The 12,371-nt window shown below is 46.0% G+C and overlaps 2 long non-coding RNA genes across 3 annotated transcripts; one reads left to right on the forward strand and one right to left on the reverse strand.

Annotated features, from left to right (window-relative positions):
• Positions 1 to 7,375: 7,375 nt before the first annotated feature.
• On the reverse strand, positions 7,376 to 7,992 carry LOC139026963 (uncharacterized). The gene is made up of 3 exons (XR_011478974.1): positions 7,931 to 7,992; positions 7,574 to 7,667; positions 7,376 to 7,418 (listed from the first exon to the last, which is right to left on the reverse strand). It is a non-coding gene; the product is annotated as an uncharacterized lncRNA (long non-coding RNA).
• A 3,329-nt stretch (positions 7,993 to 11,321) lies between these two features.
• LOC139026964 (uncharacterized) lies at positions 11,322 to 11,874 on the forward strand. 2 transcript variants are annotated; one of them, XR_011478976.1, is made up of 3 exons: positions 11,322 to 11,422; positions 11,591 to 11,683; positions 11,789 to 11,874. It is a non-coding gene; the product is annotated as an uncharacterized lncRNA (long non-coding RNA). The 2 variants fall into 2 exon arrangements; XR_011478975.1 differs by lacking the exon at positions 11,322 to 11,422 and adding an exon at positions 11,516 to 11,534.
• The last annotated feature ends 497 nt before the right edge of the window (positions 11,875 to 12,371 follow it).

The raw sequence follows: 12,371 nt of genomic DNA on the forward strand, positions 1-12,371 counted from the left end.
TGTCACTTACCAGGTACCGGTTATAGTTAGGTAACATGAGTCGTTGACTTTATTCACAGGAATACCGGTTACTATTTAGCATCGATGAGCTTTACTTTAACTCACAGGCGATACGTCGGTTACTAGTGCATCACTGAGTTTGACTTTAACCACAGGATACCGTGTCTACCTGACGTTAGCACAATGAGTCGATAGACTTTATCACGAGGCAATATCGTTACTAGTTAGCAATCATGATGTGACATATCTCACAGGATATCAGTTACTAGTTAGTAACGACTGATCGTGACTTATATACACAACGGGATTACCAGTTCTAGTTAGCGATCATGAGTGTGACTTTACCACAGGATACCGGATTACTAGTTAGCATACATGAGTTGTGACTTTACACAGGGATACCAGTTACTAGTGTAGCAAATGAGTCGTTGACTTTTATTCCACAGGCGATCGTTGACTAGTTAGCCAAAATGAGTCGGTGCTTACACGGGATGATACCAGTTACTAGTTAGCATCATGAGTTGTGACTTTACCACAGGGATACCAGTTACTAGTTAGCAACATGAGTCGTGACTTTACCACAGGGATATCGGTTACTAGTTAGCAACATGAGTCGTGACTTTACCACAGGGATATCGGTTACTAGTTAGCAACATGAGTCGTGACTTTACCACAGGGATACCGGTTACTAGTTAGCAACATGAGTCGTGACTTTACCACAGGGATATCGGTTACTAGTTAGCAACATGAGTCATGACTTTACCACAGGGATACCAGTTACTAGTTAGCAAACATGAGTCGTGACTTTCTAGTTTGTAGTAATACTTCTCTCTCTCTCTCCTGTCAGTGTGTTAAAGGGAAAACAACATCACACAAACATTTAACCAAAAATACATTTAATGTATTTATCCTTTCTGAGATGTATATTTATTATATCTATTTCAGCGCAGCATAAGGGATATTTATATTATAACCCTTGTAGCTTAACTCACATAGGTCTTATTCCAACATCATAACCAAGCATTTAGCCCTGTTTACACCATCATAGCCAAGCATCCATCTTTAGCCCTGTTTATAACATCATAACCAACCATTTAGCCCTGTTTACACCATCATAGCCAAGCATCCATCTTTAGCCCTGTTTATAACATCATAACCAAGCATTTAGCCGTGTTGACACCATCATAGCCAAGCATCCATCTTTAGCCCTGTTTATAACAACATAACCAAGCATTTAGCCCTGTTTACACCATCATAACCAAGCATTTAGCCCTGTTTACACCATCATAACCAAGCATTTAGCCCTGTTGACACCATAATAACCAAGCATCCATCTTTAGCCCTGTTTTATACTCGGTTCTAACATGCGTCTGTTGTCCTGATCTTGTCCACATTATGATTGCGCCCACATTTGTCGCCAGGTGTAGACAATCAAAAGACACATTGCGATTTTGATTTTGATTAGCTCTTCCCTGACCGCTTCCGGAAGGTAGTCGAAGATGCATCCGGTACGGATACGGCCATGAAGTGTCAACATCTGGTACGGATACGGCCATATCCTGACAACGAAAGCGGATACACATTTGGCCAACGTTACGGTTGTCCCGTCCTCTCAAATAAATCACGCGGGCCAGTTGAGGTACTAATGCGGCATTCAAAACAACTGGGAAGTCGGATATCTCCGGCTTCTGACGTCAGGGCGTTCAAGACAACTTGGAGCTACAACTGGGGAAAAAATGTGTTTTCGAACCGTCATCCAACTCAGAATGCCAAGTTGGAAACTCGATCATCTTTCTAGAGCTCCGACTTTTCGACCTGAAGATCACTGACGTCATTATTTGACCTTATTTGACCTATTTGACCTTGTTGTTGACCTTATTTGACCTATTTGACCTTGTTGTTGACCTTATTTGACCTATTTGACCTTGTTGTTGACCTTATTTGACCTATTTGACCTTGTTGTTTTCTTTCCAGTTCCCAGTTGTCTTGAAAGTCCCAACAATTACGGACAACGATACCGCTACAATTCATCCAGAAATAAGATCTTGGTCTTCATTAAAAACCAGACGAACCCAGTGTCCAGTTGATTCAGATCTGGATGGGAACGTAAGAACCCAGTGTCCAGTTCAGTGTCCAGTTGATTCGATTCTGGAGGGAAACATTTACCATTTAACATTTTAAGTATTTCAGCAGACCTCTTAGCCAGCACGATTAAATTGGTGCATTCACCTTATTGATCCGTGGACAGCACCTTTACAATAGTTGATCTAACTCTTTTAGCGGGGAGGGGGGGGGGGGGGGAGAGGAGGATTACTTTATCGTTTCCTAGGATATTTCCTTAAAGAGGTGGGGTTTTAGGTGGCCCGGAGGTGTGATTGACTCCGCTGTGCCTGGCGTCGTGAGGGCGAGTTTGTTCCACATTGGGGGCCAGAGCGCGAACAGTTTTGACTGGGCGGGAGCTGGACTGTTACTCCTCAGTGGTAGGGAGGCGAGGCGCCAGGGTGGATGAGGCAGATGCCTTGTCTGGGTTGTAGGCCTGATCAGAGGCCTGGAGGTACTTTGAGTGCCGTTTCCCCTTCACAGCTCCGTAGGCAAGCCCATGGTCTTGTAGCGGAATGCGAGCTTCACTGGGAAGCCGGTGACGAGGCGGAAAGAGCGAAGGGCCGTGACTGTGAGAGGGACTTGGAAGTTGAAACACCCAGACGGCTTTGCGGCGTTTGGAGGTTGTAGGGGTTTAATGGCGCCACAGGCAGGGAGCCCAGCCAGACGCGATGTCTGCAGTACTAATCCAGACGGGAATGACAAGTGCTGGATTAGGACCTGCGCCGGCTTCTGTGTTGAGGCAGGGTACGTACTCTGCGGATGTGTAGAGCATGAACCTACAGGAACAGGGCCACCGCCTTGATGTGTTGAGACGACAGAGTGTGGTCACAGGTCACGCCAAGGTCGTAGCGCTCTGGGAGGAGGACACAAATGGAGTTGTCAACCGTAGTCGAATCATGGACGGGCAGTCTCCCAGGGGAAGAGAGCTCCGTCTTGCCGAGGTTCAGCTTGAGGTGGTGATCCGTCATCCACACTGATTATGTCTGCCAGCCTGCAGAGATGACAAATTGTCAAGTCTTAACTGTTTCCCCTGCATGCCTTGAGATGGATGAAATCATACCTTGAAGCAGACTCACGGGTTGTCAGAGTGGCAATAGAGCTGTCGCCACTCTTAGCTATTTGTGGGCGTGCCCCAAGGTCAACTGGGGCCCTTCCTGTTCAGCCTGTACATTAATGATTGCCTTCTGTCTGTACTGGGTCTGAGTCAAATGTATGCAGATGGATACAGTGATATATGTGCATGCAGAGGCAAACAACAAGCTGCACAAGAACTCACTACTGTATGGTCAGTTACAAAGTGGTCAGTGTTCGGTTTAATCTCATGTGAAAAAATGTTTGCATGTTCTTCCAAGAGGGCAACAGTGCTTTACTGAGCAGATGTGTATGTGTCAGGGGAGAAGTCCAGGGTGTATCTGTGTTAAGTACCTTGGCATCATTACTTGATGCCCACCTCTCTTTAAAAGCACGTTGGAAACAAGGTAATTCAAATAGACCAATTCGAACCTTAGCTATTTCGAATTTCGAAATTGTTTTGACTACAGAAGGTAGCAAACTGTTCTTCAAATCTATTGATAACTCCCCCACTTAACATACTGCTTGGACTAGTTGGCCCAGCTTGCTGTCACAGTAGGACCTATTTCAGATCTGTCTACAACAGCTCTCAAAGTGGCTTGATAGGAAGCCCAATAGCCATCGATCACTGTCACATCCTCAAGAAAGCATGAGTCCTGAGTTGGGAAAATCTTGTGCAATACACTGATGCATGTCGTGTATGCAGGATCCTAAGAATGGGCTTGGCTCCCCCTCCACTCATTATTTTTGTTAAAACAGAAAACCCAAACACGTGATGGCAGCAGTCCACAAAGGTCTCCAATGAGACGGTACTGTGTTTCCCCTTAAGGAAAGCACCTTTGTAAATCCGCTTTTTTCTGTGAGCAGCTTCCCGATGTCTGGAATCACTGCCATGCAGGCACACATAACTCACAACATATCACACTTTCACACAAATGCTTGAAGAACATGGCTTAAGGTCAATCAATTTTTGAACATCGGTCCCTAGCTGTGTGTTGCCGACTTTCCATGGTTGTTGTCTAACTGGTGAGGTGTGGAACAACTTTGGTTGCTTTTATTGAATTTTTCGTTGCTGCTTATTTGTTCTATGTTGCTCGTCTGGATGCTACGTCTTGCTTGGCCTATGTTGCTATGTCTGTATGCTATGTCTGTTCGATGTGCTACTTGTCCATATTGTAAAATTTGTTTTTATACCTTGCCCAGACCTGCGGTTGAATTGCCGTGCTGGCTAAAAACCGGGCACCTTTTACTGAACGTTGATTATGTTGCACCTGTCCCTGTAAAAATAAAATAACACTCAAACTCAAACAGTATCGAAGGCGCCGATAGGTCTAGAAGGATGAGAAGCAGGGGAGAGAGTTAGCTTTAGCAGTGCGGATTCGCCTCCGTTGATACAGCGAAGAGGCAGTCTAGTTGACATGACTAGTCTTTGAAACCTTGACTGATTAGGATCAAGAAGTCGCGTTCTGAGAAGAGATAGCGGGAGAGCTGGCCAAGACGGACGTTCAAGAGTTTTGGAGAGAAAAGAAAGAGGATACTGGTTTCTGTTAGCTGTTGACATCGGAGGGACTCGAGTGTGGTTTTTTGCGAAGGGGTGCAACTCTCGCCTCTCTTGAGGACGAAAGGGGACGTTAGCCACGCGTCAGGATGAAGTTGTGAGCGAGGTGGGTACGGAGAGTTCCGGAAATGTCTGGAGAAGAGAGGAGGGATAGGGTTCAAGCGGGCAGGTGTTGGGCGCCGGCCGTCACAGACCGCAGATTTCATCTGAAGAGAGAGGGAGAGAAAGAGTCGAGCCAGGGTAGGGCGTGTAGCAGAACCATCAGGTGTCGTTTGACTAGCAACCGAGGATCGGGATGTCGTGACCTTCTTTTCCAAAAAATGCTGTGACGAAATGTCATTCATGCAGGAGAGGAGGAGGGGGGGAGGGGGTAGGAGGATTCAGGGGGAGGGAGAAGGTGGCAAAGAGCTTCCTAGGGTTAGAGGCAGAGGGCTTTGGATTTACGACGTGGTAGAAAGTGGCTTTAGCAGCAGAGAATAAGAGGAAATGGGAGGAGGGAGGGATGAAAGATGCCAGAGTCAGCAGGGAGGCGGTTTCCTCCATTTCCGCTCGGCTGCCGGAGCCCTGTTTCTGTGAGCTCCGCAATGAGTCGATCGAGCCACGGAGCTGGGAGGGGGAGACCGAGCCGGCCTGAGAGGATGGGACATAGAGAATCAAGAGATTGCAGAAAGGGAGGGAGGAGGGTTTGAGAGGCAGAATCGAGATAGGTTGGAGAAGGTTTGAGCAGGGAAGAGATGATAGGTGGAAGAGGAGGGGTACGGGGGAGAGAGCGCGGAAGGTTGGGACGGCGCGTACATCCGAGTGGGGCACGGTGTGGAAGTCGTTGGATGAGAGCGAGATGGGAAAGGATACAAAGGTAGTGCGTCGGAGACCTTCGAGGGGAGTTGGCAATTGAGGTTGTGGAGAAGCAAGCATCTGTAACAGATGAGGTCGCAGCGTATTGCCGTGCCTTGTGAGTTAGGGGGGGAGGTGACGAGGGTGAGGTCAAAAGAGGAGGGAGTGGCAAGAGGAGGCCAGAGAGGAATGAGTCAAAGTGTGAGACGTGGGGAGTTAAAGTCGCCAGAACTTGTGAAGAGGTGAGCCGTCCTCAGGAAAGGAGCTTTCAAGGCATCCAAGCTCCATTGCATGACTTCTCCGAGGCGACCTGGACGGCGTAGGACGTAAGAACCAGTGCTCCATTGATTCAGATCTGGATGGGAACGTAGACCCATGCGTTTATTTCAGACGGAGGGAACAGAAAAACCAGTTCCAGTGATTCAGATTCTGGATGCGATGAGGTGACCATCCCACCACGCCCCACCGTTCATTCTGGAATCTGATATAACTGCTGCTGAATAGTTATAATTCAAGTTCTAATCACAATTAAAAATATGCAGTGGTATTATATTCGTGGCTTGTTCTATGTAAGTTGGCCTCCACATTATACCTGATCTTGAACGGTACAGGGGAACATTAGAACCTCCTATGTCGTGAGTGCTCTCTCTTGTTGCAACATCATCATAGTCCAATCTCTGCACCCGCAATCACGACACGGACTGCCCGTAACTCACGGAACGGACGTGACCCGTAATAAAACTGAGGATTATCGGGCGACGTAACACATGCCAATAATACCGGAACTGACCCAATAACGTATACACAATACACGCAGCAGCACAGAAGTCGAAAATCAACAAAAGCACAGGTACTCACAGCAATGGAAACGGAATTGGGAACACTAACCGAACCAAGGCAAATGCGTGGAACAGGACGGGACATACTATAAATTACTAATAGACAGTGGGAATAGAACCACGGTGTGGCGTATGAGACAGTCCGGGGTCGGAGCGGTAATGAATCCAGTTTCAGGACGTCCTAGGAACGGCCGGTGACCTAGACTCCGTGAGCTTGTCGTAGAGGGGCCGCAAGTACCGGCGGGGGAGGGGGGGGGTGCGTTTTGCTGTTCATCTATAGAACTTTTGTTCATCAAGAGTGGCCGAAGGCAGGTTGGGATCCATTTTGCTACAGGGAGGACCAGGAACGGGACAATAGAGCGGTAACAATATATACTAGCACTCGACTACGGCTAGTGGGCTAGAACGTGTACCAGTGTCAACGTCATTGTACAGGTAAATCTTGTACGGAGGTGTTTACCATGGTAACTACAGGTCGGTTACCATGTGTAAACGGTGTTACCATGCGTGTAAACGGTGCTACCATGTGTAAACGTGACACAAACCTTGAACTGAGATCGGTAATGACGACAACCACATGTTAATGCAAGGGGCTCTGAACAGCGCGCTGTGTGAGTGTTCCCGACCATTCTATGTAGGCACACGTTGACCTCTATTTAGTGCGGTCTGCACCCTTATTCCCTATGTAGCGCACTACTTTAGCACCCTATTCCCTATGTACACACTACTTTTTGCACCCTATTCCCCTATGTATCGCATACTTTAGCACCCTATTCCCTATGTAGCCGCACTACTTTAGCACCTATCCCTATGTAGCGACACGTTATCACATTTCCTATGTAGCCGCACACTTAAGACTATTCCTATGTTAGCGCACTACTTGCTAGACCCTATTCGCCTAGTGTAGCGCACTTTTTAGCCCCTATTCCCTATGTTAAGCGCACTACTTTAGCACCCAGGTTCCACTATTGTAGCGCACTACTTTTGCACCCTATTCCCTATGTCTGCAACTACTGTACCAGCCCTATTCCCTAATTGTAGCGCATACTTTAGCACCTTTCCACTATTACGCGCACTACTTTAGCACCCTATTCCCTATGTTTAGTGCACTTACTTTAGCACCCTATTCCCTAATGTAGCGACTACTTAGACCCTAACTATGTACCACTCTTAGCACCCTATTCCCTATGTAGCGCACTACTTTAGCACCCTATTCCCTATGTAGCGCACTACTTTAGCACCCTATTCCCTATGATACGCAACTACTTTAGCACCCTATTCCCTATGAGCGCACTCATTTAGCACACCTATTCCCTATGTAGTGCACTTACTTTAGCACCCTATTAACCCTATGTAGGCGCACTACTTTTACGCACCCTATTTCCTATGTAGTGCAACTACTTTAGCACCCTATTCCCTATTGTAGCGCACTACTTTACCGCACCTATTTCCTATGTAGCGCACTACTTAGCACCTATTTCCCTGTGTTTGTGCACTACTTTTCACAGGGCCTATGATAGCGCACTACTTTAGCACCCTATTCCCTATGTAGTGCCACCTACTTTAGCACCCTATTCCCTATGTAGCGCACTATTTAGCACCCTATTTCCCTATGATAAGCGCACTACTTTAAGCACCCTATTCCCACGTAGCCACACTACTTTAGCACCCTATTTCCCTATTGTCAGTGCACTACGTTAGGCACCCATTTCCCTATGTAGCGCCACTACTTTAGCACCCTTATTCCCTATGTAAGCTGCCAGCTAGCTGCTTTTCACCAGGGGCCTGGCGTAGGGGTTAGTGGGGGGGTGGGAGATAGGGGGGGGTCATCCCTGAGTCTTCCAGCTAGCATAGTCGTGGCTACAGTGTACAGTTATATTACACTATTATGATGTTTCTTGGCGGGACTTCACAAATGGTGGGTCGCTTCCAAATGGCAAGGGGCTTGGTCTAAGTAGTCACTATTTATGGACTAGGGTCCATTTGGGTGTCCCTCGTTCACGTTGGCTGGTATTTTACTACATTTCACTTGTTTTGTTACCACGTCATGACGATGATTATTGTTGCTAGAAAAGAAGAAAGAAAAAAAGAAGTTGACCAACCTACTGTTACTGAGTGATACAGGTACAACAAGCATGCAGTGTTGTTGTGTGATGTGTGGTGTAGTGTTGGTGTTGTGTGTGTTGTGTGTGTGTTGTGTGTGTGGATTGGTGTGTGTGTTGTGTGGTGTGTGTGTGTGTGTGGATGTGTGTGTGTGTGTTGCGTGTGCGTGTGTGTGGCTAATCGGCACCCTACTTTTTGACGAGCCCCTATAGCCTATGGTCAAAGTCAATAGTGCACTATATAAAGGAATAGGGTGCTAAAGTAGTGCAGCTTATATATGGGATAGGGTGCTAAAGTACGCTGCACTATTATATAGGAATAGGGTGCTAAATGTGACTATATGAAGAACAGGGCACCATTTCAACACAGCCGATTGTCTTATTATTATGAACTTCTACGTTAGAGATGAATATATATTGATCCAAAGCGTTTTATTGTGTGCGTCTGTGTTGTGTTCAACGTTCCTCCTTTTCACCTCTGCGCATGTAATGTTTACGTATCGTTATTCGTCTGTCTGAACACGTGCCACCCTTACAACTTGGTGAGCGCCCCCAAATTGCACCCTATTCCCTATATAGTGCACTACTTTTCGATTAGAAATAGTACACTATGTAGGGATAGGGCAGGGGGGGCCGTTTCGGACGTTTAAACCTTGTCTTGTCCTCTACCACGTGTCCCTGTATGTTTCTTACAACGATAGAGGAATATACACAACAGGTGAATCCAGCGTGGATTGAAGCTCATGATCCATTATGGTGATGTCACTGTTAAATCCACTTCAATCAGTGTAGATGAAGGGGAGATACAGGTTAAGAAGGGATTTTTAAGTTTGAACATTGGACTGGATTGTGTATGTGTTTTCATTTCAGAGGTGTGAATGGGACAAGACAAATATTGTAATGCCTATTGAACGGGTGTATGATGCATCTAGCCAACCTTACAATGTGGGAAGCATTGGAGTCAACAGGGCCAGAATCTCTTGTGGAACGCTTTCAACCCTTTGTAGAGTCAAGCTGTCCCAGACGAACTGAGGGCTGTTTCTGCGGACAAAAGGGGGTGCAACCAATATTAGGAAGGTGGTTCTTAATGTTTTGTCACTCAGTCATGCAATTGTCAATTTCCTGTATTCCATTTCCCTGTCTTCCATTTCCCTGTCTTCCTTTCCTGTCTTCCATTTCCTGTCTTCCATTTCCTGTCTCCATTTCCCTTGTCTTCCATGTCCCTGGCTTTCCATTTCCTGTCTTCCATTTTTCCTGTCTTCCATGATTCCCTGTCTTCCATATCCCTGTCTTCCATTATCCCCTGTCTTCCATTTCCCTGTCTTCCGATTTCCCTGTCTTCCATTTCCTGTCTTCCAGTTTCCTGGTCTTCCATTTCCTGTACTTCCATTTCCCGTGTTCTTCCATTCCTGTCTTCCATTTCCTGTCTTAGCCATTGTTTTGTGTGAGTCGGACACTTTGATCATCACACTGTTATAATCAATGTGTTATAAATTGTTTTTACAAGCTGTTATCAAACTAACCAGTTGTGTTATTATGGTTAAAACAGTGTGACTCAAAGGCTTTAGAGTCGATGGTTAGATTTGACTTGTTTTTCCCCCCCTGTCCGTTTGTTCCTTCCCCGTGTCTGTCATCGGAAGTTAAACCTTGGTTAAACGTTCCCTTTTTCAAAAGGGGGCGTTTTTTGTACTTTCCCCAAGAGATACTGTTATAACGAATCATCGTTTGCAGTTGCAATGGTGTTGTCAGACAGTATGGTTCATCCTTTTTCTTTTCAAAAGGGGGCGTTTTTTGTATTTTTGGGTAAATCTTTTTAACAGTGAGAGTAAAGAATATGTTCCAGGTTGGTTATGTTCCTGGTTTCTGTCTGTCTGTCTGTCTGTCTGTCTGTCTGTCTGTCTGTCTGTTGTCTGTCTGTCTGGTCTGTCTGTCCGTCTGTCCGTCTGGTCCGTCTGTCCGTCTGTCCGTCCTGTCGTCTGTCGTCTGTCGTCTGTCCGTCTGTCCGTCTGTCCGGTCTGTCTGTTGTCTGTCTGTCTGTCTGTGTCTAAGGTGCGTTCAAACATAGCTACACTCTACAGTATGTCAATGTACAATCCCGCAGGTAAAAAGGTCCGGGGCGATACAGATAACCAATGTGATGTCACTGCTATGTTGTTAACACTGTGACTGGTCTTAGTTAACCCCAGTCTGGATATATACTCTGTGAATTTGACAAACTTAGTGCTGCAACATTGCAAGCAACAGACTACAGAGGAGGATAGTCTCATCATTGAGAGATTGAGGGAAATGGGAAATGGAAAATATCTATTTAGTTCAGATTACAGGTCGTGTATTAATCGCTCGCTCACAAAAAGACGTTGCACACGAACAAGTGCCTGAGTAAACGTAGCTCTCTCATACGAATATAAAATATTATATTTTACTTTAATTTACTGTCTGTACGCGTCGAGAACAAATCATAATTGATCTGTCAGCAATGCTACTGATATTCAATCCTAACCTTCTTTTCAAAGTGGATGTTTTTGTTGTTTTTTTTCTGTTGTTTTTTTTAACACAAGGGACGTTGTTGTAGCAAAGCATTGTTGGTATTGTTTATATGGTGACACTTTGACTTCACTTCTAAACCAAAACTCTGAAATCTCTGGCAACCCGGCCGCAGTGCTCCAGTGGCCAAGAGACTGGTGCACTCTAACAGTTGGTGTATTCAGATGGCTTGCAGATTCGGACTCATCTAGCAAAAACCACAATGCATCCTAAACAACGGGAAATGACTGCTTATTCCTGTCATGTCTGTCACCAGTTCCCTACAAAGCATCACAACGTTGACGGTTCTCAAACAAGCCATCCGTACACCTTTTAGGTATCACTGACTCCTCTACTTCCCTAGCCTTGGGTGCCAGTCTGTCACCATTTAGGTATCACTGACTTCCTCTACTTCCCTGCCTGCGCGCAGTTCGTGCTCACCATTTAGTTATTGCACTGATCTCTACTGTCCCTAGCCTGGCTGACCAGTCTGTCACCATTTACGTATCATTTAACTACTCTAGTTCCCTAGCCTGAGCTGCAGTCTGTCACCCATTTAGGTATTCACTGCTCCTCTATTTCCCTAGCCTGGCTGCCAGTCTTCACCATTTAGGTATCACTGACTCCTCTACTTCCCTAGCCTGGCTGCAGTCGTCCCTTTAGGTATCACTGACCTCCTTACTTCCCTAGCCTGGCTGGCCAGTCTGTACCATTTAAGTATCACTGACTCCCTATACTGTTCCCTAGCCTGGCTGCAGCTGTCACCATTTAGGTATCACTGACTCCTCTTACTTCCCTAGCCTGGCTGCAGTCTGTCACCATTTAGGTATCATGACTCCCTCTACTTCCCGCTGGCTGCCAGTCTGTTTCAATGGTTTGGCTTGACATTTACATAAGAGAGGAGGAGCAGAAGCAGACTGGCATCCAGGCTGTCTTGTCCACTGTTATTTCCTGTTCGTATCAATTGGGTATTCCATATGTGTCTCTGTTAAAACCAGTTGCAAAATTTCCTGTAATTTGCCCATAATTCCCCGGTTTTCCAGGGATTAAGCAGGAAAATGTCTGAATTTTGGAACACCAGATGGAATTATGGGAAAGGAACCGGGTATTTGCAAACCTAGATAGGACTGACCTGCCTTAAGGGACTGTGTTGTATGCACAACTCTTATGTATAAACATGTATGCTCCCGTATTGCGGGAGATGACTCGAGCTAGAAAAGTTGTTTTGGGGGTATATACTATCGCCTAATGTGATTCCCTTTACTTTTGGAGAATTGTTTGTATTCTCATTAAATGTATTATTGTCAGTATGACCTTGTGTGTGGGTGTGTGTGTGTTGGT

The sequence above is a fragment of the Salvelinus sp. IW2-2015 genome, unplaced genomic scaffold, assembly GCF_002910315.2.
Source record: "Salvelinus sp. IW2-2015 unplaced genomic scaffold, ASM291031v2 Un_scaffold6528, whole genome shotgun sequence".
NCBI classification, from domain to species: Eukaryota; Metazoa; Chordata; class Actinopteri; order Salmoniformes; family Salmonidae; genus Salvelinus; species Salvelinus sp. IW2-2015.